General features: G+C 37.0%; 1 long non-coding RNA gene across 1 annotated transcript; it reads left to right on the top strand.

Annotated features, from left to right (window-relative positions):
* The first annotated feature begins 671 nt into the window (after positions 1-671).
* On the top strand, positions 672-26,441 carry LOC311603616. Its single transcript, XR_014781183.1, has 4 exons — positions 672-689; positions 2,223-2,265; positions 13,041-13,103; positions 26,397-26,441. It is a non-coding gene; the product is annotated as an uncharacterized lncRNA (long non-coding RNA).
* The last annotated feature ends 520 nt before the right edge of the window (positions 26,442-26,961 follow it).

Genomic DNA, 26,961 nt, shown 5'->3' with positions numbered 1-26,961 from the left:
AATTTGACTTCAGTCCATGGACACCATAGTGGAAGGTGAGAACGGACTCCTGAAAGTTGCCATCTGACCACCACATGCTTGCCATGGCATATACACATGTATACACACTCTCTCTCACAAATACATACATACATACACACATACATACATACATACATACATACATACATACATACATACATACACACATACATACACAATCACACATCACGTTCTTGGGCACACATACAATAATAAACAAAAAGAAGAAAAGCAATTGTGGAAAATACCTAACTACTAAAACTTTGGCCTGTAAACACACACACACACACACACACACACACACACACACACACACACACACACACATTTTGTTTATAATCATAGCAAGTTGTTTCTAAGGACCTTGTAGGAACAGCAAAGTTCTAGACTTCTCTAGTTCTCTGCATTGTGCTTGTATTTCCCTCTTCCACTGGAAAACCTAGGATTTGGTTCCCCCTTTTAGAAAAGCAGACAGGAGAGAGATGTGAGGTACAAGGAAGGGAAAGCTTTGAGTGTCACGCACTATTGAACTTTCTCTCAGAACTCCAGAGTTGTTTTTTCCCATTTAGGTTGCTTCTCTGGGTTATTCTCCCCATACCAGCCGTTTAGCCCCGTGGCTCTTTTCTCGTTGATTCTTCAAGACCTCATTCTTACATCTCACCCCTAAGGCATGTGCAAGAACCTTTCCATGTGGCACAGTGGAGCAGGACTTAAGACAACTCTAGCCTGATGATGTTTTTGGCAGACACACTTGTGTAGTCTTGTTTTGAGTAGCTTGACTCTTGCCTGCCTATTGGGTGTCTTCTTAGGGCTTTGGATTTTTTTTTTCTCCTCAAGGACTTGACTGAAACAGAAACTAGGTTTCATCCTAATACTTTAATCTCAGCTCAGTTTATGTTTGCCTACTGATTTTTAGTTTACAAACTGGTTTTGAAAGACATATGTACATACAGAGTAAAAGGATCAACGAGAAAGCAAAAGACATAACCAAAGGGGAATGTTCATTTGGATTTAGAATATTAAACATGAACTAAATTGGAAGCTCTGTGTCAGATAGATCCAGGGAACCCCGAGACTTCTTACTTTCTCCAAACTAAAGTGCATAGAAACTGATCGAATCCCCTCCCCCTTAGCCATATTGCCTATACATATCCTTTCCACTACATTCCACAACTCTGCCATGTACATTTTTACACAGGATAATTTTATATAGGATAATTTTATTTGAAAGAGAACAAAGAAACATTTAGAAAAAAGAAATATATATTTATATACAATAATATATAAATATGTGTTTGTGTTTATAAGAAGTACTCCTTATTTGCTCTTATGCAGTAGTAATTTGAAAACAGTGGCCTGGCCCTGTCTATAAAGAACCAAAGCACAATTATAAGAAACCTATAACCATAATGTATAATAGGATCATGATATCCATGATATCACAGAAACAATTTCTATACTATGAAATGTATGTATTGAAATGAGTCATTGGTGCGGTTCAGGTCCTCTCAACTTGCTACACTACCAATTCTGGAATGTCACTAGGACTTCTCTCAGATCTCCTGTTGTTGCCCATGTCCTGCAGTTTTGGGTCTGTAAGGTGGTCCCATTTCACCTGTTGCAGCAGCAGATTTTTCTGTAAATCCTTGTATTCCAAGGAACAAACTCAGGTCACCAGGCCTGTACAGAGGGTGCTCTCACCCCCCTGAGCCATCTCCCAGGCCCTGTTGTACTTCTTACAAGCTCATGAATTTACTTAGTTTGAATTCTAAATAGCATGATGAAGTAAACATAAATATTCCATATAAAAGGAATGGGTTTTTAAAAGGTTAAATATTTGCTCAATGTCATACTATAATTAGCAAAAAATAGAGATATATATTCTTCATAAATAATTCTACAATCATGGGTAATGTATCAAGATACAACAAATAGAAACTTTCCTTTCAATTATCTAGTGATTTTACTATTATTTTTTTGTAGGCAGCCATAGATTCTCACTCTCACTTATTAGAGCTGGAAAGGCTGATTTAAGCTAAAGCTTTTCTATACCATGCTACATATTTCTGTTTCCCTTCTAAAACTGTGCACATTTTAAATTCAATTTTTGTATAATCTGAAAATTACACTTAGTAAGAAATGCATAAATCTGGCTGCCACTTATTCTTAATCTCTTTCCTCTCACTTCCTCTTTTAAACAGCCAACAGCTTGAGCCACAAGACAGAATGAATTAAAAATCCAATGTAAGTACTTTTTGTTTATATCAGTTTCAGTACTGGCCCCCAAAATACTAACTAGTATCAACAACTTGAAATTACTGTGTTGACATTTTCTGTTTCTAAGCTAAACTAAACACCCAGAGCAAATTGTATTGCAACACGCATTTGTTTTAACTCCAATACAACTGAGATGCTTATCTAAGACATGTTAACAAGCTTTCCCACAGTTAGCCATATAAGAAGGGAATAGATATTTATAGAATACTTTGGTTTGCAACTTGGAATTAGAAACAGAATTTTAATAATTTTTTTCAACTCAAAAATTATGGTTTCTTTTCCTATTAAATGAACTGGCCATGCCTCAGATACAAACATGACTGTCCAAACATGAGCTAAACAATAGGATAAACATGGTAAAGTGGACAGGAATGAGGCATCTAGGGGCTCTCAGCCCTGCATACAGAACTACAAGTGACTAAGCAATGCTGAGAGCTAGGAAAACAGCCTTCCTCAAGGTAGAGCACATTGATTAGTTATCCAGCACCACACGGACAGATCTGAAAATAAACATACAAGGAGCACTGTACAGACTGATTAGAATCTATCTGTCTATATCTATCTATCTATCTATCTATCTACCATCTGCGCATACACACACACACACACACACACACACACACACACACACACACACCCCTTTATTGTTAGTCGGGTCATACAAGAAAACCTAGTGCCATTACTCTGCTAAATTAACATCATTAAAAACTGCCCCCTAAGGCCTCATCCTTATATTCATAGATTATTGGATTCTCATCTCTTAGAGAAGCTCTCTTTGCAGTCCATGCTGATTAATACAAAGATTGACAACCAGTCAACAGTCAACAGAGAGGGACTAAGAGACTGAGGAGTACCCTTCTCTATACTGAACACCTATATCACCCCACACAAGGCTTAGCAATCACCACAGAACAGGGATAAGAAAGATTGGAGCAGAGGTAATAGCTCTCTGCATCAACACGTATTTTCCAGACCTGACAGGGCTATTGTACGCATGAACTCACAGTAGCCTTATTTCCATGTACACGCTTTGCACTAGGTCAAGCCAGCTAGAATGTCGGCATAGATGTGTGAGATGCTCATTAAGCCCCATTCCATTAGCTGAGCAACTATTCACAATTGATATCTTCTGGGAGATGGAGAGTTAGGCTTCTTCAGAGACATGGCCTCTAAGAAGCTACTCATGGTCCAATAGGTCATTCTAGATTCATGCACATACATGGAGCTCTAAGTGAAGCATGAGTTAAAAATTTAAATTATATCTTAACATTTTCATAGAATGATTAATCCAAATTAGGCACAGATAAATCTTAAGTTCACAACAAAAACTGAACTAGCATAACAGCAGAAGTAAAAAATCTTGAAAATGTGGGATTGAGCAAAAAATTAATTAGACATAATATAAAAATAAAGTCAATAAAACAATTATTCAAGTTGGACTTCATCAAACTAAAATATTTTTATACAAAACCTGTTAGAAGTTTAAAGGACAGGCTGCCAACTGGTATAAATACTTGACAATCACGGATCTAGCCAATGGCTTATAACCATAATATAAAAAGAACTCTCAAAACTATATTTAAAAAGATGAATAAAAATGGTCAACATTTAAACTGATTTTAAAAGAGATTTTAACAATGAAAAACACATGAACAAACAATACATTGTCATTAGCCATTAATAAAATCTAAAATAAAGCTAAAATGTTATATACACTTGTAAAAATATCTGAAGCAATAATAGGAGTAATAACAAATTTGATACACAAATTTGACACTATCAAGTGCTGTTTTTGATGATATAAAAATTAAATTATACATGAATTCTGGAATGCATGTTTTTGTTTCTTAAGAACTTCCATTTTCCATTAGAACTGGAATTTTCACTCTAGAATATTTATCCTAGACAAGTATTCTTAAACTTTTTCTACTCTGATTCATTTATACCTAAGAACATTTTATCCAATCCCATATATAAGTATATATGTATATAAAACAGATATACAAATCAAATGCGTAACGATGGTAAATTGTAAAGAATGTTGTTTTAAAAAGAATTCATTGGCATAGTACATTTTTAGTGTTTACTAAAGAGAAAAGAAAATTTACATGCTGATATGATAGACGTGATGATTTATTTTACACAGGAAAAACACTGAATCTTGGCTGAAGACCCAATACTGTAAAGTGTCAAGCATCTACAATAGTTTTCAGAACGATCAACATTTTTATTTTATAATCGTCATTGCTAAGAACATTTTCTTATACAAAATTAGAGGACCAAATGACAGATGTTTGTTTGAAGTCATTTCAGAAAATGTTGGCAGTTGCGTCCTAACTTTAAATTGATTTTCAGCTAACAATTGTTATGACTTGAATGACAACTGTCCCTCACAGGCTCAGATGTTTGAACGCTTAGTTCCCAGTGGCAGGTGCTTTCCATGGAGGTTTAGGAAGTGCATCCTTGCTGGAGACTATGTCGTTGGGGCTGCACTTTGAAAGTGTGTATCTTCATATTATTTCCAGTTCATTACACTTTGTGTTTGTGGTTAAGATGTTATCTCTCTGCTTCTTGCTTTTGCCACCATGCCTGCCCCTTGCTGCCGTGCCTCCCCATTATAATGCACTCTTTTCCCTCTGGAAATATGACCCTTATGGCCATAATGTCTTATTAAAACAAGAGAAAATTAATGAAATTATTTTTAATGAAATGCAGGTCAACAACTCAAATAGCGAGAATCAAATAGAAATCGATTTTATTTAAATAGAATCAAACATTCTAACAATATAATGTAAAAAACATTAATGTGATAGTTATATGCTGATAAGTGATGCTAGGAAAATAATAAAGCATCTTTTTCTGTAATTAAAACATTTCTATATGAACAAAAGATTTTCTGTATACAGAAAAAGAGCATAGTTTATTAGATAATAGTCTCAAATCTTAAGTAATATTCATTGTAGTTGTGTGGAATGCGGTCATCCATAGTCAAATTATCTTTGTGTTCAGAAAGAAGGCTAGAGGGAAGAAAGCCACGTGACATGGCATATGTGAGCACTGCAAGATGCAAGTCATACTTATTACTGTTTGGGTTTAGGTTGGTATTTGATTGTTGCACATTCAGAAACATTTTGCTCTCCTCAAGCATGTCAAGGCCCCTACACACAATTACATAACCTCTCATGGGGCCATGACTTGTAATTTTAGAAGCTGAGCCTAGAGAGATGAATGGTTATATTTATATAAAAACCTATACATAAATGTTTGTATCTTCTTTATAATCATACAAAGGCAAAAAAAAAGATGTCAAATGGCTTACATGATAATGGTTTTACTAACTTTCCATATCTAAAGAATAGAAAGTTACTCAAAAATTAGAGGAAACACACTAATACGCAGAACAGGGATCAATTCGATCCCAATGGCAGTGTGATGAATTACAGTCAAAGAAAAGCCAGAGTTTAAGACTGAATATGAAGCCAGGTATAGGAAAGCACGCCTGAAATCCCAGCACTCAGGGAGGCCTAGGCAGGTGGGTCTCTGTAAATTTGAGGCTAGCCTGGTCTACAAAGCAAGTCCAGGACAGCCAAGGCTACCCAAGGAAGCCCTGTCTCAAAAGCAACAACAAAAAGACTGTATATGATTCCATTCTGATGACACTCTCACGACTGCACAGGAATAAGAACTGATGACAAATTGTGGTTGCCAGGGGCTGAACATGAGTGAGGCTGCATTTAAAAAGGGTGAGATGGCAGGGGTGGGGCATTCTTTGGGATGTGGACTTGTGGTGATTATGCAAACCACAAAAGCATATATCCTCCAAGGATCAATTTTATTTCATGTTATTTTTAAGAAACAAAACCCTTCAAACTACATTTCTATAGCAACCTCCTTAAATGGTATTATGAAATGATAATTTTATTTTCAAAAAACACCATTTCATATATTTTCTTAATGGCATATGATGCTGAAAACCCTATTAGTGTATATGAATTCTATTGCTGATTGTGTTAAATGCCACTGATTTTTTTCTTTGGCAGCGGAACTTCTTGGTACCCCCAAGTACAAAACTTACTTCTCTGCTTCAGTATGCTAATTTATTTCTTCTTCTAATTTGATCAATTCTTTATTAGCTAGTTCTTTGACCTCAGTGCCAATGAAGTTTCAGCTATGCTTTTCATCAGTACCATTTCCTAGCTGTTTTCCAAGCACTTATATAATTTAGAAATGGACACTGATTATACATGGGATTTTTATTTCTTGATGTACAGAAAAATATAAGGAAAAATGCTATACAGTGAGAGCATGCTATCTTTCTGAAAAAGACCATGCTCATATGCCAATCAATGCAAAGTATCTTCTACCAGCTGTCCTGAAGCTTCGTCAGAAGAGAGAGAACTTAATGGCTGTCACTGTGACATCCTCATCATCCCTCAGTGAAGTTTAGTGTAATTATTCAAATAGGTCTCAGGCACATGTGGTTTAGGCTTTATATATTGACAGGGGGTAGCCATATAACAATTTCCAGTCATTAATATAGAATTCAACAAATGACATGAGATATTCACTACTAAAATAAGCCTTTAGTTTAATGAAACATGTGTGTGTGTGTTTGTGTGTGTGTGTGTGTGTGTGTGTGTGTGTGTGTGTGTGTAACTAAAGTGCCCATATCAATGAAAATATCATCTGAAATGGTAATAGTAGTTACTTAGGTTCTGGGATATCCGTTATTTTAAATATGCTTAAAGATTTTTAAACGTTTTTTAATAATACATAAGAATTCCTCTTAAGAGATGAAAAAATAAATTCCTTAAGAATTAACAAGAACAAAGATTTATGAACGTGGGCCCTGCTTGTCCTGATATTGCAAACAGTGTCTCATCCATGGATACAGCCTGATGAGGTGATTGGCTGAACTTGGAGCTCCCTGGAGTCAAATTTAGTTCTTATTACTCACACCTATCCTATCACCAGATAATTCTTCAAGATACTGCACATCAGGAACAATCTGCAAAGCAATAATCAACTTGCGATTGTTCTTGGCAATGGTAAGTGTGTTATAGTTGGAGAACCAGCCACAAAAGTTTCCCTTACTATTTTAAAAAGAATTGTTATCTTTATTGGGAAACAGAATATTGCCTATGGATGCTTTTTCCCTTTTTTCTTTTTTAAAAATTCTCTCAAACGGTGATGGAATGTGATAAGAGATTCGGGTCTTGAGGAAAGGTGCAGCAATGCTAGTGGCAGATGCCCATTTGTTTTCTATCTGTCCCTCATCCATTCACATTTCCACGTGTTGGCTCTGAAACCAAAGGCGACCCTCCTTTCTCTGAACTCCATCAGTAATGACTCCAGTAACAATAACTGTCAGGGGCTGGAATAGTAAACATTTTCTAAAGGCAAATGGCTTCCAAATGTGGACTTTCACTCTATGAGCACATCTCTCATGGGCCTGACTGAGAATGCTGTTGAAATGAGTCAAAACACTCAGCCTAGAGCATGAGGACAGAGCCAGGCTGCTGGAATCTGGGACTGCTAGTCCCCTGGCCTACCTGTGGTCTCTCTCCTCTCCCTTTCAAGTGGCCTGACTCGGCTTGTGGATCTGAGAAGTCAGAGTGAGACACTACGGGCATGGTGTTATGACTTCCACAGGGACTGTTTATAAAGCCACTTGGTGCTTAAGCCCAATTTTACGAACAGAAGGTAGATAGATAGGAATCAGTAGCGAGAGGCTGCTGTGACCTAGAATATTGTCAGCAAGAAATATATTAGTTGTTTCAAGACTCATTATTTCTATTTGAGAAGAGTCAATAAATTTCTGTTGATGTGCCCTTGACTAACTAGGTCAAGAACCCCAAAGCTGTCTGTTTAATTATTTCCTTGTTTCAGGGGACCTAGGATATTATGGGATATTTATAAAATGCACTATATTTTCAATAAAACTAAGAAGCTTGTTTGAAAAAATTTCACAACTAAGGAAATAGTCAGGGACAAAGGAATTATGTACAGTTTCATTAGTGCACCATATAATTCTAATGTCTGTATTAGACAAAACTCAGGAAATGAACAACGGCTATTTTATTGCTTTGTGGCAGGGCTATTGGGTGGCTTTTTATATTTTATACTGCTTACAAACTCTCAATTTATTGAGAGTATATATTTTTATTTTTTGAAAAGATTTTTATTATGTTTCTTTTTAACATACACATTTATATTATACACATGAGTAAAATAAACTACATACAGCAGAAAGAACCATGAGACAATCAGGAATTATATAAATGTTACATTTATAGTGATTTGGCCATTTGTATTTGCAAACTTGAAATAAACATCTTTCCTATCTTGTTGGGTCTAAATTTCTGAATAGAGATTAATATCTATCATATCTCAGCTCTATTAACCTAAAACATCTATCTTGATCTGAAAACATCTTAACCCCTAACCTACTAAGCTTAATTGAAAGACTAAACTCTCTGGTCTTCAAACCCATCAGAGACTTAAGAAGGGATAATACCTGAGTGAACCCGGAGTGAGAGTTAGCAGCTTCCAAAATGAAAAAAAAAAAAAATGACTGAGACAGTTTGGTGCCTGAACAGTCACTCAACACTCCCTATAACATTGGAGTGTCACCTTCAGCCTTCTGGCCCAATATATCTGACAGACATTTGTGAAGTAAGAATTATTGAGGACTTCCTTACCCTGTCTTGGCAGGGTTTGGCTGTCAACTCTGCCTGCATCTAAACTTGCCCATTTTTAGGCAGAATTCTGTCTGTAGCAGAAATGAGGACATTTTCCCCAGTGGCTGTTTTTACCACATTTGAAACCAACTCCATAAGGAGGTTTTTTGATGCTCATCTTCATTGAGGTAGGCTGGCTGTTGCCAGGAGTTAACTTGTCTTGTCAGAGAATCTTTAGAATAATAAAAACATCTTTAAATGCCATATTCTGTAGGTCTCTGAGGTTTTTCAAGATCCTATTTAACTATTTTACCTCATATATGTATAGAATCATATCTATCTATTATACCTAAAGTATATATTCTTGTGATAAAATTAGACTAATTTTTGACATAAACATGATTGGCATCAATATACAAAATTCAATATCATTGAACTAAAGAATAACCTGTATTTGTGAGTAACAATGACAGTATATTTTTAATCATTAAAAGTCCCCTAAAATATCTACAGTAGAACGCTATCTCTGTATTTTGGAATTAGATTGTATCTTTATACCATTTTATGGTGGGATCAGTTCATCTTACAATTGTATGCTTTTTTTAATACATGATACCACGATAAAAATGTTCACCCTTCCTTAAATACTAACATGGGAGATGTTGACATCGTGGTAAAAGAGAAAGGACATCATTTGTATCTCCTATTCACTTTAAGGTGCCACGAGAGCAACCCCCTTTTAAATCCCTGCTGTGTCTTCTGGGGTTTGTTTGTGAGAAACTATGCTCTAGAGATTTTGGAGTTCCAAGGGAATTTTCAAGTTGTTCCCCGCCGGCCAAAAGCTTCCCGTGTCAATAATGTAGGACCAGCTCTTGTTACAAAACCGGAGGGATTGTTTTTAAAGAGAAAATAATCTCTAGTCTCCAGCGCAGCTTCTGGGCACCAGAATGACTGAATGAAGTTTGGAAAACTCCCAGATCCTTGAAGGTGCTTGCAAGAATCAGTGCAATACTGAACATTCTTGAGCCGGGGACGAGGGAGGCCTAGTGTTCCAAACAACAGCTTCCCCCAGGCCTGCAACAGCTGGCTGGGCTATGTTAGGCTTAGACAAGAAGCAGCACTGGTCTTGAACCTCGGAGTAATTCACGTGGTTGCTGACACTTCTGCTGACTCAACTAGCCCCATACAGTCTTCAAAGTACCCTTGCCGCAAGCATCTCTTTGAAGAGCCTTCTTTACTAAGGACCAAATATCAAAATTCTTGCTTGTTTAATTGTTCACAGGAAGCCAAAGTTCTGATAAATGAGAGCTCATCCATACGTGTTTTCACTCTGTTACCTTAGAAACTAACTTCCAAACAGAAGTCCTCATAAATACTCTAGCGATGCATCAGCCTCTCTCCGGTGCTGCGCGACACTGTGTATATTGTTTGGCAGCAGTTCATGGGGGAAGATAAACTAGCAGATTCTGCCAGGATTCTATTACTCTTGACCCTGACCTTCACTGTAGGCTGTTTCCAGTTATACTCGTTTTAGGGGAAGACAGCACGTGTTCCATCCCACTTGCTTTCTCCCCTCTCCCCTGTACAACGCCTGAGTGCAAGCTGTGTTCTGCCACACATAATAGGATTGCATAAAACTGTGTATACCAGCAGTTAATCATCAATTGAGGAAAGACCCAGGAGAGCTCTCCCTGCAAACCATTGGCTTCTGACAGATTTGGGAGCAGGGGAAGTCATTGTCAGTTGTATACTCACTGAGAAGCCCACCAGAAATCCTTGGAACTTAGTGGATCACAAAACAATACAGGAGACGTGCATGTGACAAAGGGAGTTTGAGGGGGTAGTTAATAAGGGTTAAAGAAAGATGAGAGTTGGTAGGGAGGTTATAAAAATCAGAATGTATTATATAAATACATTAAATTTTCAAAGAAGGAATTCAATAAAAGCTATTTTTAAAAGGGAAGAAACCTTTTAGCTTTTCATCCTTAGTGTTGTCATTTTTATACAGCAGAGTAGAAGAATCCATAAAAGTTTCGCTCGGCAACAAATATCCGATCTCAGTAAGGCTTTCCTCTGCAAAGATTGCTCGCTGTGATTATTTTCCTGAGAGCAGTTGTGCTATTCATGACCATTTCCTCTATAACATGACTTTTCTCAGCTTCTAGAGTATGTTCTGCTAGAGTGGAGCAATGATTCAGAAGCACCTTCTCCACAGTGTGAATTTGCCCAGCTCTTAGAGTGTGTTCTACTAAAGCAGATCCCCACATACCATATTCCTATGAGCACAGGCTTCCAACATGCCACAGGAAAGGCATGCTTCCTATTGAGGTGACACCATGTAGTGCAAGAAGCCCGAAACACCCACTGCCCTTTCTTTCTCAATAGCATGGCCAAGGGCTTCACATATAGATTACACTATGTAATAATTGCAACTAATGCTCAACAAGTAATTATATTTTGAGTTAGAGTAATACCTTAAAATGAAAGTGATAATTCATAGTTTACAAGCAAGCATGTGTGTGTGTGTGTGTGTGTGTGTGCACGTGTGCGTGCATGCACATGCGCGTGCACAAAGGGATGGACACTGGATTTGGAAAGGTTTAAGAAGGGAGCAAGATGAGGCTTAGCCAAAATGAAGAGTGTATAAAAAGTAATATGGAAACCTATTATCTTGAAATGTAATAAAAATGTAATTTAAAAAATTACCCTTCTCTACCCATGTGTGGACTCTGGAAGGTTTGTTCTTGCGTAGGTGTTATGCATACTGTCACATCTATTGTGACTTTTTGTGCACAACAGCTCCTTTATTTCCAGAAGATTATTTCTCTGCATTCATCCACCATCTCTGGCTCTTCCAATTGTTCCTTTTCTGTGATAGCCCCTGAGTGCTGGGAGTAGAGGGTGTGATGTAGATGTCCCATTAAGGGCAATTCCCTCCTCATTATTTTATTCTCCGTACATTGGCTATTTGTGGGCTCTGTACTGATGACAGTCATCTACAAAAAGAAGCTTCTTTGGTAAAAACTGAGAACTACACTAATATGAGGACATACAGATACATATTTAGGGGTCAGGTTAATACTATAGTATTTTCCACCTTGGAACCATAATATCTCCTGCCAAGGGTTCTTGGCCCAGTTAACAGTACTAACTGAAGAGCTACTAGCATTTAATCAATAGCAGGAAGGGGAGTTTTGTTTGTTTGTTTGTTTTTTTAGGAATTCAGCTCCTATACTTTAGTAAATGGGCTTACAAACATGAACACACTAGCTACAGTAAGAGGAGACAGTATTTGTGGGTTTTATTTTTGTTTTATTAAATAATAAAAAGAATAGCACATGAAGCTGGGAGAAAAAAGAAGTGCGTGGAGTTAGGGTGGATTTGGTGGTTTAATGTTTTAAAAAAAATTAATAAAATTTATTTGAAAGGAGATACCATGTGTGGCAATATGCTGTTGCTCTTACAAGAAGTAGGATGCTAAATAAAAATTTCAGGACCAGGTGAGGGATACCTCCACAGAAGTTTTGCTCATGAAGCCCCAGAAGTACCATCCCAGGCAATACAAGCTGTTGCATTTCCCCTTTGCTGAGTACCAGAACGAGATCATAAGATCCACACATGTTGTCTAGAAGACATAAAGAATCGAAGCTCGGACTGATGTAGGGAAGTGCTCTCTGTTTGCTAACTTGCACTGTGCTGGAAGGTAATGTTGTGTAGGCTGGGGCAGAAAAAGGATTAGTGGTCTTACTCAGCTATGAGCCATATAAGCTAGAACACTATCCTGCCAGGCAAGGCTGGCTGACCTATACAATAGTGGCATAACTGTTATGGGCGTAGTCAGCTTCTCTCTGATTGGCTTTGAAACCTACTCCACAGGAAAGTAGCTATGAGTCTATAACCCTGGTCAAAATCCATGACTGGAGGGACTGTATGCCCTATCAATGGCCTTACTACTCTTGCTTAGGTGTTAGACATAATATCAAACTGTCTTATAAATATCTACACTAATATCCATTGACAAACACTGCTTTCTTCCTTACTCAGAGAAGCTTCTCTTTGCAGTAAACAACGGTGAGTGCGGAGACTTGTTTGCCAAAGGTGCTAAGAAAAAGTGACAATTGAGTGGTAAGCACTAAAGAAAACTTTTATCCCACCCCTTCTAAGGCTCAGAGAACATTGCAGAAGAGCATGGAAAAATATAAGAATCAGAAGAGGGAGAGAAGGATTGATAGAAACTATCTTCAAGGGATGATATAAACATTGCAATTGTGAACTAAAAGCAGATCAAAGTACCTTCAGTGGCCCTGCCCAAGATTAGGCCTGCTAATCAGAGACCTGGAAAAGGCCTGGAGCCTTATCTAACGTGGCTAAAATACTGGCTACTAAGGGACATTAGGAGATGGACAGCCATTTTCTTCAGTTGTGTACGTACCAGCCTACATATGAAAAGTTGGTCCCACATGGTCCCAATTAAATTCAGTAGTTCACAAAACAAACAAACCCCCAGTATGAACTTAAGAGGTAGATAAGACATGTTAGAATGCATTATATGAAGAACAAATTTAAATCAAAATAAAATAATTTAGTGAGGCCGGAAGTGTACCAGTTTTATTTATAAGAAAATAAGTGCTTAGTAAGTAAATACAGTCTTCCTATGGACAGTAAAATGGTGACCAAAAAGGCTTTCAACATATTATTTCATTCTAAGAATAAGAGTCCCTGGTTTTTTTGCTTCAGTAATTTTTCACACGGCACTCAGAAAAATCCAAAGCAGCCTTTTGGTTTTAAGATATATGTTTTTAATCTACTGTGATATGTGTGTATGAACATATATATGTAGGTATTCACAGAGGCCAGAAGAGGACATCAGACTCCTTTAGAGGAGATGTTACAAGCCGTTGTGTGCACATAACATGGGTGCTGAGAGTTGAATTTTGGTCCTCTGCAAAAGCATTAAACACACAACAGCTAAGCCATGTTTCCAGCCCTAAAACACAGTGAATAAATTATATTATTGATTAACAAGTAAAATATGCAGTTTAGCAATATTACAGGTTTATGTGTTTGTATAAAATTTGGATGACAAAATATATATGAAAAAATAGTTAACAATTATTTCAATTTAATTATGAGAAAGCTTATCATACGTAAGTATACTTTTAAAAGAGTGGTAACAGTAACATTTTGTGTGAAATATACAAATGCATTAATATATAAAATGAAGTCTTGCAAGCAATAATAAAAATAATATTATAATTTATTTCTTTAATCTCATGCTGTATACCTTTTGGTTGTCATTTTTTCATTATGTACCTCAAGATCAGGGATTTGGGTTTTTTTGGTAATTGATTTTTCCTATATTTAAATTCATATTGATATAGAATTATTAGTGATATATGAAATATGTTAAGAGTTATACACTTCCCACCAAACTAGTCATCACATTTATTATCCCTGATGAATAAAAATTAACCTGATAATTGGGGACATATATAAAATTCAAGCTCCTCACTTAGAGGCAGATTGTGTCTTTTCTGTTTTTCTATCTTAAAATTACTTATTGAGGTTTTATTGTATTTTTAAATTTATGCACATTTTGTCATAATGGATAATTTGTATTTTTCTGTTGATATGAATAGATTATTTCCTAAATTCTTCCAACTGATTTGCATATATCCATAAAAGCTACTGATTTTATTTACATTGTTTTGCTAACCTAATTTTAAACTATAATCTAGTATAAGAATATTTAACTTCTTAACTATAAATTTCATTAATTTTTACAGTTATACAACAAATTACTACTGATAAAGCTATGTGTGCTCTTATTTCATTGAAAATAAATTTTAGTATGTGCTATCTTTATTCTTGTCAAATTTACACCTATTATAGACAATATTGTCTGTCCAATCTTTTAACATTGTGACATTACACTGTCATCCAGAGTTCATGCCAGAGAACTACACAACCAAGTTATTAAGAATTCACAAAGATACTGTTATAATTTTGTGTTGGTATTCATTCATAGTTTTTATAAACCAGAGATTAAATATATCTGGAGACCTTTCTCCTTCTAGTAACTGAAATAATATTGTATTAACTTTTCACATTTTTTAAATTATTTAATTTTATTGGCATTATGGTCATTTTTCGAAGAGGGATATCTTAAGTGCTAAGTCTTGATACATCATAAAGTTAGAGAAATTTTAGAATTGGGGCTATCTACCTATAATAGACAAATTAATAGTCCCTTATCATTTTTCTGTAATCTTTGATCCATGTACTTTGCATGTAATTCAAAACAGAAGTAGCAAAAAGCTGGCTCTCTTTAAGAGCAGACATTTTGAGGATAGTCAGCATACCAAACTTATTCAGTACACAAAAACTGTAAGACCAGCTTTGTCTTTCTTATCTAGTAAGTAAATCCAGTAGATTTTCTCAATGGCTGCTGCTGTAGAGCCCCTTGAACCAGCAGTCTGTGGCAGTACTGGCTAAATCTTGGGAAATCTTCTAATCCCTTGTTCTCTGAAATTGGATAACCCTTCCCTGGGCATGTCCCCAAGGGCTTGTCAATCTAATACTTTAATAATTGTGGCATCCTTGCCCACAGTCAAAAGTCAGAGATTTCTTTTTAAACAGAATAGATTCCAAAAGCTAATAATTTATAAAATAGTTGAATTTTCCCCATGTTTTCAAAAGACAAAACATAAATATTTTTATTCCTCTTAAAGTGCCACATGTTAAGTGCTACACGATCTACTGTGATGAGTTATATATAAATAGCTTTAGAAGTCAGGAGCTCTTTTATTTTATCTGAAAGAGATTTGTACCACCTTCAGGAAGGAAAGGGGGTCTGCTAAAATCTCATTATCTTGGCACTAAAAGGGGAGCCTACAGGAATAAGGAAACGAAGAACTGCAAGACAGCTGCGAAGGAAATATTAAGTTATCCCTCATCTGAAAAAGCCTTTCTGTGGTTCTAATTTTTTTTTAATAATTTCTTTTAATTGTATTTTATGTGCTTAAGTGTGAGGTATCATCATAGGTGTGAGCTACAGACAGTTGTGAGCTGCCATGTGGGTACTGAAAATTGAACCTAGGCCCTCCAGAAGAGCACCCAGTGCTCTAAACTACTGAGACATCTCTCCAGCCCTTCTGTGATTATTTCAATTTTATTTTTTATTTTTAATTTCTTCACTTTACATACCTATTGTACCTCTCCCTTGTCACTTCCCAGTATCACCCTCCCTTCTTAACGCCCCTCCCTCCTCCTCTAGTCCTCAGAAAGGGAGAGCCCTCCTTCTCTATCATCTGGCCTCAGCCTATCAAGTCTCATCTGGACTGACTGCCTCCTCTTTCTCTGTGGCCTGGCAAAGCCACCCTGCTAGGGGAAGTGATGAATGAATGGCACCAAAGTCCATGTCAGAGACAGCGCCTACTGTCCATATTAAGGGGCCACATAAGGGGACTGTGCTTCCTATCTACTACATCTGAGCAAAGGGTCCTAATCATGCAAGGTCCTTGGTTGGTGCATCTGTCTCTGCAACACTGCACCCCCACCCAAAACCCCGGGTCTGAATTTGTTGGCTCCATTGGTGTCCTTGTGGAGCTCCTGTCCCCTCCAGGTCTTTCCATCCCCCCAGCTTTCCACATTCCAGCCCAAAGTTTGGCTGGGAGTCTCAGCATCTGCTTCCATCCCCTGCAGGGTGGAGTCTTTCATAGGACCTATAATAAGGTAGACTCAGTCCTGTTTCTTCTCTTCAACTGCCTCCAGTGTCTATTCTATTTGCCCTTTTGAATGAGAAGTAAGCATTCTCCCTAGAGTCCTCCTTGTTATTTAGCTTTTTTATATCTGTGTATTGTAGTGCTGTAATCCTGTATTATGTGGATAATACCCACTTTTAAGTGAGTATATATCATGCTTGTCTTTCTGGGTCTTGATTACTTCACACAGGATGATCATTTCTAGTTCTATCCATTTGCCTGGAAACTCCAAGATTTCCTTCTCTTTTTTATTTTGTTTTGTTTGTTTGTTTGGTTGGTTGGTTTTTTCAAGACAGGGTCTCTCTGTGTAGCTTTGGCTGTCCCAGACTCACTTTCTAGACAAGGATGGCCTCGAACTCACAGTAATCCACCTGCCTCTGACTCAGGAGTGCTAGAAGTAAAGGCTTGTGCCACCATGCCAGCTATTTCCTTGTTTTTAATAGTACCACAATTTCTTTACCAGCTCTTCTGTTGCAGGACATTAAGTTGTTTCCAGATTCTGGCTATTACAAATAAAGCTGCTATGAACATTGAGCAAATTCCTTGTTGTACGGTGGAGCATCTTTTGGGTATATTCCTAGGAGTGGCATAGCTGGGTCTTGAGATGGAACTATTCCCAATTTTCTGAGAAAACGCCAGATTGATTTCCAAAGTGGTTTACAAGTTTGCACTCCCACCAGCAGTAGAGCAGTGTTCTCTTTCACCACATCCTTGCCAGTGTGTGCTGTCACTTGTGTGTTTTAACTTAGCCATTCTGACAGGTGTAGGTGGAATCTCAGAGTTGTTTGGTTTGCATTTCCCTGATGACTAGGGACACTGAGCATTTCTTTTTAAATGTTTCTCAGACATTCAATATTCCTTTGTTGAGAATTCTCCACTTAGTTCTGCACCTCATTTTTAACAGGATTATATGATATGGTGGTGTTTAATTTCTTGAGCTATTTATATATATTGGATATTAGTCCTCTGTCAGATGTAGGGCTGGTGAAGATATTTTTCTAGTGTGTAGGCTGTTGTTTTGTTCTGTTGACAGTGTCCTTTGTTTTACAGAAGCTCTTCAGTTTCATGAGATATCATTTATTAATTGTTGGTCTCAGAGCATGAGCTGTTGCTGTTCTGTTTAGGAAGTTGTCTCCCGTGCCAGTGAGCTCAAGGCTCTTTCTCATTTTTTCTTTTAAGAGATTAAGTATGTCTGATTTTATGTGGAGGTCGTTAATGCACTTGAACTTTACTTTTGTGCAGGGTGAGAAATAATGGTCTATTTGCAGTTTCTACATATAGACATCCGGTTAGACCAGCACCATTTGCTGAAGAGGCCATTTTATTTCTATTGTATGGTTTTGGCCTCTTTGTCAAAATAATGGGTCCATAGGTGTGTTGGTATATTTGCGGGTCTTCTATTTGATCCCATTTATCCACCTCTCTGTTTCTACATCAGTACCATGCAGTTTTTATTACTGTTGCTCTGTAATACAGCTTGAGATCGAGATGGAGATTCCTCCAGAAGATCTTTTATTGTATATGATTGCTTTAGCTTTTTGGGGTCTTTTGTTTTTCCATATGAAGTTGAGAATTGTTCTTTCAAGGTTTGTAAAGAATTGTGTCAGCATTTTGATGGGAATAGCAGTGAACCTGTAGATTGATTTTCATTAAGATGGCCATTTTTACAATTAATCCTACCAATGCACAAGCAGGGAAGATCTTTCCATATTCTGAAATCTTTGATTTCTTTCTTCAGAGACTTAAATGTTTTCCTTACAAGTCTTTCACTTGTTTAGATAGAATTACACCAAGATACTTTTTTTTGTAGCTATTGTGAAGATTGTTGTTTCTCTAATTTCCTTCTTAGCCTGTTTGTCTTTTGTAAAAACAGGGTGAGGGTACTGATATTTTTTAGTTGATTTCGTATCCAGCCACTTTGATGAATGTGTTTATCAGCTGTAGGAGTTCTTTGATACAATTTTTTTTGTTCACTTTTGTATCCTATCACTACAGCTGTGAGTAAGGATACTTTCACTTCTTCCTTTCTGATTTGTATCCCCAGGTCTTCTTTTGTTGTCTTATTGTTCTACCTAGCACTTCAAGTACTATATTGAAGAGATATATAGAGAGAGTATACAGACTTATTCTGTCCCTGATTTCAGTGGAATTCATTTATGTTTCTCTCTGTTTATGTTTCTCTGCTGTATATTGGATTTACTATGTTTAGGTATGAGCCATTTATCCCTGATCTCTCCAAGACATTTTGTCATGATTGGGTATTGGATTTTTGTCAAAAGCTTTTCCATTATCTAGGGAAATGATCATTTTCCTTTCAGTTTGCTTATATGATGGATTACATTAATAGATTTTTCATATATTGAACCATCCCTGAATACCTGGGATGAAACCTACTTGGTCATAGTGGATGATATTTTTAATGTATTCTTGGATTCAGTTTGTGTGTATTTTATTGAGTTTTTTTGCATGAGTGGTCATAAGGGAAATTTGTCTGAAATTCTTTCTTTCTTTCTTTCTTTCTTTCTTTCTTTCTTTCTTTCTTTCTTTCGGTCTTTGTATGGTTTAGATATCACAGTGACTGTGGCCATAGAATAAGTTTGATAAGGTTCCTTCTGTTTCTGTTTGTGGGATAGTTTGAAAAAATTGGTATTAGCTTTTCTTTGAAGGTCTGGTGAATTCTACACTGAATCCATCTGGCACAGAGCTCTTTTGTTTGTTTGTTTGTTTTTGTTTTTTGGATGGGAGACTTTTAGTAACTGCTTCTATTTCCTTAGGAGATATAAGACTATACACTTTGTTTACTCAATCTTAATTCAATTTTAATAAGTGGCATCTAACAAGAAAAATTTTCAAATTTTGTGGCATATAGGCTTTTGAAGTAAGAGCTAATGATTCTGTGGATTTCCTTAGTGTCTGTTGTTATGTCTCCCTTTTCATTTCTGATTTTGTTTATTTGAATTCATTCTCCACCCCCCCCCCTGTCTGTCTTTTAGTTAGTTTGGCTAAGAGTTTATCTATCTTGTTGATTTGCCTGAAGAACAAGCTCTTGGTTTCCTTGATCTGTGAATTGTTTTCTTTGTTTCTGATTTACTGACTTTAGCCCTGAATTTGATTATTTCCTATAACGTACTCCTCTTTGGTGTGTTTGCTTCTTTTTGTTCTAGAGATTTCAAGTACGCTGTTAAGTTGCTAATATTGGATCTCTCAAATTTCTTTAGAAAAGCACTTTGTTCTATGATCTTTCCTCTTTTCTGCTTTCATTGTGCCCCATAAGTTTAAGTATGTTTTGCCTTCATTTTTATTGAATTCTAGGAAGTCTTTAAATTCTATTTTTATTTTTGTCCCTGACCCAGAGGTCATTGAGTAGGGAGTTGTTCAGTTTCCATGAGTTTGTAGGCTTTCTGTTTGTTGTTTCTGTTGTTGAGGTCCAGCTTTAATCCATGGTAGTCTGATAAATTCCACAGGATTATATCAGGCTTCTTGTATCTGTTGAGATTTGTTTTGTGACCAATTATATGTTCAATTTCAGAGACGGTTCTGTGAGGAGCTGAGAAGAAGGTATATTCTTTTGCTTTTGAATGAAATGTTCCATAGATATCTGTTAGACCCATTTGATTCATGCTATCTATTAGTTTCAGTATTTCTCCATTATGTTTCTGTCTCAATGATCTGTCTATTGGAGAGAGTGGAGTGTTGAAGTCTCCACTATTAATGTGTGGTGTTCGATTGTGATTTGTGCTTTAGTAATGTTTCTATTATGTGAGTGCTGCTGTGTTTGGGACATAGATGTTCATGGCTGAGACATGATTTTGGTGTATTTTTCCTTTGATAAGTATGAAGTGTCCTTCCCCATCTCTTTTGATTAATTTTGGTTGAAAGTCTATTTTATTAGATACTAGAATGACTACTCCAGCTTGTTTCTTGGGTCCATTTGCTTGGAATAACTTTTTTCAGCTCTTTGCTCTGAGGCAATATCTATTTTATTGATGAGGTGTGTTTCTTGTATGCAGGAAAGGGATGGGTCCTGTTTTTGCATTCATTCTGTTGGCTTGTGTCTTCTTATTGGGGAGATGAGGCCATTGATGTTGAGAGATATTAATGACCAGTGGTTGTTGGTTCCCTTATTTTTTTATGTTGGTGGTTTTAGAGTGTTTGTGTATATATTTCCCTTCTTTTGATTTTATGGATGTGGAATTATTTATTTCCTTTGTGTTCCTGCCTGTACTTAGCCTCCTTGAGTTGTAGTTTTCCTTCTAGTATATTCTGTAAGGCTGGATTTGTGACTAGGTCCTGTTTAAACTTGGTTTTGTCATAGAATATCTGGAGATTTGTGGTAATTGAACTTTTTGCTGGGTGTAGTAGTCTGGGTAGAATCTGTGATCTCTTAGTGTCTGCATGATATCCATCCAGGCCCTTTTGGCTTTCATTGGCTCTGTTGAAAAATCAGATGTAATTCTGATAGGTTTGTCTTTGTATGTGAGTTGGCCTTTTTCTCTTGCAGCTTTTCATATTCTTTCTTCATACTGTATATTTAGTGATTTGGTTATTATGTGGCAGGAAGATTTTCTTTTCTGGTCCAATCTATTTGGAGTTCTGTAGGATTCTTGTATATTTATGGCCATTTTTCTTTAGGTTAGGGAAACTTTGTTCTATGATTTTGTTTAAAATATTTTTCTGGGCCTTGGACCAGTTTTCTTCATTTTCTTCTAGTCCTATTATTCTCTGGTTTGGTCTTTTCATAGTATCACAGATTTCTTGGGTGTTCTTTGTCAGGAGATTTGTCGATATAACATTTTCTTTGCCTATTGTATTTCTTCAATCATATCTTCTAGCCCTGATATACTCTGTTCCATCTCTTGTATTCCATTGGTTATGCTTGTGTCTGTAGTTCCTGTCCTCATCCCCAGGTTTTCCACTTCCAGGATTGTCTCAGATTGTGTTTTCTTCATTGGTTCTATCTCCATTTATAGGTCTTGAATCTTTTAATTCATTTCTTTCATTTCTTTCTCCCATTTGATTGAATTTCCCTGTAATTCTTTATAGGATTAATTAAATTCCTCCATCAGTTTGTATGTATTTTCCTATATTTCTTTGAGAGATTTATTTTTTTTCTCCTTCAAGGCGTCTATAATTTTCATTGTCTCATATTTAAAATCTTCTCTTTGCACTTTGGAGGTTTTCGTATCTCCAGAGCTTGCTGGGGGCAAGACTACTGGTTTCCAGTGGTGCCATGTTGCTCTGAGTTTTGTTGCTTGTATTCTTGTGTTGTACTATAGCCATGTAGTTGTCGCTGGTGTTAGCAGGCATGGAGATAACTCCAATGTGGTTGCTGTTTGTGTGTGTGTGGTGTTGGGGCAGGCAGATCAGGAGCAGTCAAAGAAGGCTCGAAGACAAAGGCTACTTGCGAGGGCTCACCCAGAGGCCTCCTCAGGATGGAGGGCAATGGGTGTTGGAGCCTGCACCCAGATCAGCTCTGCTGGGATTGCTGTCTATGTCCTGGTTGGGAGAGGCTAGAGAGGAGCATGCTGAGAGAATTGTAAGCTGAAAGTTGCTCAGGTGCCCCTTGAGCCTCTTCAGTATGGTGGACAATGTGGGTTGTGGTCAGCTCTGGACTCACCTATACTGGTTCGTTCTCTGTGACCCAGGTAGGCCATGCCAGTAAGGAGCAGGAGGAGATAGATCGAAGCCCAAAGCTATTCGGGTGCCCCACATGCCTCCTTGGCTTGTTTGCTGGATTTGTCCAGGATGGGTCAGTTCAGTGGAGATTGGGCAGAGAGAGATCCAAACCCAAGGCTACTCAAGTGTCCCACCGGCCCTCTCCAGGTGGTAGCTAATGTGGGTTGTGGCCCACTCACAATTCACCTCTGCTGGTTTTCTCTGTGTTCCAGATGGGCCAGGCCAGAAAGGAGAAGATGGAGAGAGATCCAAGTCCAAAGCTGCTCTGGTGTCTCCTCTGTTGATTAGCTAGCCACGTCCTTCATGAGGCAGGGCATTGGTTAGTTGGCAGAGAGAGATCTAAGCCCACAGCTGCTTAGGCATCCCACAGGCCTTCTCAGGATGGTAGCTAATGTGGGGTGTGGCCTGTGCCAAACTTACCTCTGCCTTCTATAATTCTTTATCTATTATGTAGAAAGGATTGTGGAAAGGATAAGGATTATGGAAAGATACATAGTCAGAGAGCCAGGGGTTCTCTGTCCTTAAGAGAAATGTCACTAAGTGTTGGCAGAAATAAAAACAATCAAGCATACTTATCTTTCATCTGGTCTTAAAGAAAAAAAATCTATATGACCACATCTTCAGCATGATTCTATGTTCAATAGGGAATATACTAGAAGGAATAACACTGAATAAAATATCAGGGTCAGGTGGTGGTGGTGCACATCTTTAATCCCAGCACTCTGGAGGCAGAGGCAGGATTATCTCTGTAAATTCAAGGCCAGTCTGGTCTACAGAATAAGATCTAGGACAGTCAGGGCTACACAGAGAAACCCTATCTTGAAAACATACCAGTCAACCAATCAAACAAACAATTAAATAAAAAACATTAGATCCTGGGTCACACTTTGATTTTCAAAAAAAGAAGGAATAAAGGAATAGGATGATTTGTGAATGTGAGATGCCAAAGTAGTCTATGTAACATATACAAATTAAATTAGTATACACGTATTAAAGACATTTTATAAATGATCATGATTAGCCTGATTACTTATTAGAGGGTAGTAAAATTATTTTATAAAGGGTATCAAGATTGACAACCAAATACGGAAAATTTCAAGATTTTTGTCTTTTTGTTTGTGAGTATCTGAGCCATCTTTCAAATGAGGGAAACTTGAAGTAAATTTCTAACTCGTTACTCACACCAATATGAACTCAAGCAAGTCAACAAGAGTAAAACTATAGTCAGAATGCAACATCTATTTATGAAAAACCGGGTGTGGTCAGTACAACTCTAAATAGGCTACAAAATCCCACATTTGAATATGAAATTGATAAAGTTGATTACTTAAGCCACCTTTAAGACAATTAAGATGTCAAGAGACAAACAGAAAAAAATATGTATACAGATAATAATCAAACACTGAACTCATAGTACAAATGTGAACAATGTTTACAAAATAAAATAAGAAGGAATTAATCCAGAATAATAACTGAGGTATTAGCAGAAAGTTAGCAGATAGTAGCAAAAAGCCAGTAATCATACACAACTGATGCCAAACATCTTAATATCAAAGCACATACAAATTAAGGTAGAACATTAGAGATTATATGGATCTATTGGGTTGGCAAAAATAATAAAATTGTTAACATCTGATGACACTTGTGTTTGTCACCCTGAGCATCTTAATGTAAATGATACTTTCCCTGGTAAATGCATATCCCCTGAAACTATGAAATTGCTTCTTCTGTTGGGTATTTTGTCACAGAGGTGAGAAAGGTAACTGGTAACAATGGGAATTAGTGTTCACCCTAACTCCTTTCTTCTTTGTATTTCTGTTACAGTACAGGTTGAAAACTAAAAGGATACCCCAACATTCCAAGAGAGGCAGGCTTCTGTGTTAGTGATTTACTTATAGCTGTTGTCATCAGTGCATTGCAAGTTGTGACACTATGACAAGGACAGCCATAGAGATAGTGATGGTGGACAGGAGAGGAGTGTGAAGGATGTTGGTATCCATTTGACTGACTCAGAACAGAAAATGATATCAGCAATTTCTCACACCAACCAATGGGTCTCTGATAACAAAGTCTCAGAACTAGCTGAGTTCTGCTGAAGGATAAGTCTTTTTCTACAAAATGTTCCTTTCTTCTGGGTGATACTCGGAACCTCATCAATTCTGTATAAAGTCAATGAAGTGGGTTTTCAGGAAGAGAAATCTAATTGAGTCTTGTAGGTAAGTAAGCAGGGAGACTAAATAGTAAACTATACCTACAAACAAATTATGAAGTAAATGGATGGAAATTAGCCATCATGAATTTCTCACTATAAATTCCTATGGCTTGATAAAGTAACAGTGACTGAGTCATTGCCGATTACCTTTAAAAGGGTTACTACATGGTAGATTTGAGGAGATATTTGAACATTTTCATATATTAAGGCGTTGGTGGTTAATGAACATGCAATTTGAGAGCATTCTCATAGTAAATAATGGCCTAAAATATCCATAAATTATATTATTTGGAAATGGTTCTAGAGATGTGTTCATTACATACTTATTTCTTATATAAATAATGCATATGGTAAATGTTTTCAAAATGTACTATTCTATAAAATATACCATTCCCAAAAAACCTTGACAACTAAGGGATTTTAAGATGTGTATTGATCACACAGAGTTCATCAAGAGAAAAAGAGAATTTATGGATTTACTATCATGCTAGAATAATGTGAGCTAAGTGTAATGGAGGTTCTTGATTATTATTATTATTATTATTATTAGTAGTAGTAGTAGTAGTAGTAGTAGTAGTAGTAGTAGTAGTAGTAGTAGTATTTTAAAATCCCACCCACAGATGCACCTCCCTCCTCTCTTCCCAGCTGTCCCCCCTTCCTTATGCCTCTCTCATCGACTCTTCCTCCATTTCTTTTCAGAAAAGAGCAGGCCTCCTATGGATTTGTTCATAAACCAAACAAGAAATATCAAGTTGCAGTAAGACTAGGCACCTCCCCTCCTATTAAGGTTGGACAGGCAACCCAGCAGCAGGAAAGGGGTCCCAAAAGTCAGCAAAAGTGTCAAAGACAGCCCCTGCTAACATTAGTAGGAGACCCATAAGAAAACCAAACGACACAACTGTAAGATACATGGAAAAGGCCTAGGTCAGTCCCATATTTTCTTGTTTCTAAACAAAGATGAGAGAATAAAGATTCTTTTTCCTCCTGAGAATTGTTATGTCTTGAATATGCTATTAGGAATCACCAATATGTCTTATAATTATAAAAGCTGTCATTTTGTGGGGAGGGGAGCAGAAAATCTAAACTACTCAGTTTTTTACAATTAGGTGCCTTTGGAGGAATCACAAACTAATAAAATGAATTGTGTGATTATTTTTTTAATTCTTTTAAGCATGTAGTAAATACTCCTATTATAGAAGTTAATGAATTACCAGTAATAAAGGACTTGGAGCATAAGGCTACATTCTCTAGGGATCCTGTGGTGAGAGGCTACATGTTGAATGGGATAATAGTACCCACTATATTATTCTGGATTCCTTCCCTAGAGAAATGGTATATTTCCTTACTATTTAAGATTATTAATGGTGAAGTTTTCTTTAACTTGCAGCTGAAAGCAATTTAATCTATACACTAGTATGAAACATGGAAAATTTCCACTTTGCCTACATGGCTTGCTTACTGATAGACCCAGGCAAGAATTGCAAAGTCTCTAAGTACTGAATACTTATACATAGAAGTTACCTTGCTTTCCTGAACTCAGAAGTCAGCTACAGGTACTTTTAGAAGAGTTCATAGATTTAAAAAATGTTTAATAAGACTCTAGAAGTTTTAACACTTCATCATTTGGAAAATTAAGATGAGATTGCCTCAAACCCACTTAAGACAAGTTTTTGGCATTTAGTTATTTAATATCTAGCAATGAGGATAATTGCTGCTTGTTGACAGTCATTTAGAAATATAAATATATCGCTAATAATGTGTTTCAAGGATAAGGCAGCTCAAAAAGAAGTAGGAGAGTGAGGAGGAGGAGGAGCAGAAGAAGGAGAAGGAGGAGGAGGAGCAGAAGAAGGAGAAGGAGGAGGAGGAGCAGAAGAAGGAGAAGGAGGAGGAGGAGGAGGAGGAGGAGGAGGAGGAGGAGGAGGAGAAGAAGAAGAAGAAGAAGAAGAAGAAGAAGAAGAAGAAGAAGAAGAAGAAGAAGAAGAAGCTGGAGAAAGTACTTCACAGGAAGCAGGCTTTGAATTAAAAGATTAAGGCCCTATGCCACTTTCTGTTAGCTCTCTGCTTCATACTTGCAGTTGAGAATGTGAGATCTCAGCTTCCTGCTCTGCTTGCAAGCCTGCTGCTCACTGTCACAATGCCCCACCTTGATGGACTCAATCCTCTGGAATCATAAAACGAAGTAAAATTCTGTAAGGTACTGAAAAAATAGGGCAGCTCATTTAAGGTGCCCTAGGCCTTTAGAATGAAGACAAGGGTAGGATCCTCTCAGCAGAATTTCTTTTGAGCCATGTTATTTTGACACTGGACAAATAGTTCCTTATAATCTTCCATA

The sequence above is a fragment of the Acomys minous genome (assembly GCF_964271855.1).
Source record: "Acomys minous genome assembly, chromosome: 8".
NCBI lineage: Eukaryota > Metazoa > Chordata > Mammalia > Rodentia > Muridae > Acomys > Acomys minous.
The sequence above is the reverse complement of the archived record's forward strand: the minus strand, read 5'-3'. Positions and strand labels throughout refer to the sequence as shown.